Source organism: Chaetura pelagica, unplaced genomic scaffold (assembly GCF_000747805.2).
Source record: "Chaetura pelagica isolate M959 unplaced genomic scaffold, ChaPel_1.0 scaffold698, whole genome shotgun sequence".
NCBI classification, from domain to species: Eukaryota; Metazoa; Chordata; class Aves; order Apodiformes; family Apodidae; genus Chaetura; species Chaetura pelagica.
The window spans coordinates 575,682-576,785 of NW_009954236.1; positions in this window are offsets into that span (position 1 = coordinate 575,682).

Sequence of the window (1,104 nt, forward strand, 5' to 3'; positions counted from 1 at the left end):
AACCAGTTGATCTGAGGGGAGTAAATTCAGCTCCCCCAGCACTTGGGTGCACACAGACCCAGACACCTCTCCTGCTTCTGAAAGAAAAACAGCAGAGATGAGAGATGAGTGAAATGAGAACAAGCAGAGCCACACACCTGATCTCAAACTGGGAATGCCAACCCTTGGTGCTCTGCCCTGGAACCCAGAGCTTTCCATTCTGCAGGCCTCCCTGAAACCACTTCTCTCTGACTCCAAACACTCCCCTTTTTCCCTTTTTCACCAGCCCAGGAGCAAACCTGAGGTCTTCCCAAGGCAGAGCCCTGAGGAGCAGCACTGGGGGACTCTCCACGACCAGTTCAGTGATGATTTCTCTCTCCTTCCCTCAGTAGATGTGGCCAAGCCACGGGCTGGTTGTGCCCTGAGTGCAGCATGAGCTGGGTCAAGCTGAAAGCAAAACCTGCCTCTGTCATCCCCTGGACAAGATCTGGAGGGAAACCTCCCCACCCTGATGTATTAGTAAGTAATTAATCTAATAACATGCACTTATTACCGGGCTATTGTGATGGGATGTTGCTTAGTGTGTTTTGGCAAGAGGCTGGTTGAAGCTGTGTGGCTTCCTTTGAGGTTGGTGTTGGTGTCTCCCGCAGGAACAGCTCATTCTTGGAGAGGCCTTGGGTTGGTGACAAGTTCTTGCTTCCCTGCTTGGCACCCGAGTCCTGCCTGCCCCTGCCCGGCTCAGGGATGGGGCAGGGGCTGGGGAAGGGTGGTGGGCACAGGCAGGGGGAGGGAGGCTGAATGTGAAGTGCTGCAGGGTTTGAGGCAATGCCAAGCACAAATATGGGCTGGGCAGAAAATGGGCTGAGAGCAGCTGTGAGAAGGACTTGGGGCTGATGGTGGATGAGAAGCTCAACACGACCCAGCACCGTGTGCTGGAGCCCAGAAACCACCCGTGTCCTGGGCTGCATCCCCAGCAGCGTGGGCAGCAGTGCCAGGGAGGGGATTGTCCCCTCTGATCTGCTCTGGGGAGACCCCCTGGAGAGCTGTGTCCAGGTCTGGAGCCCCCAACACAGGAAGGACATGGAGCTCCTGGAGAGAGTCCAGAGGAGCCACAGAGATGATCCA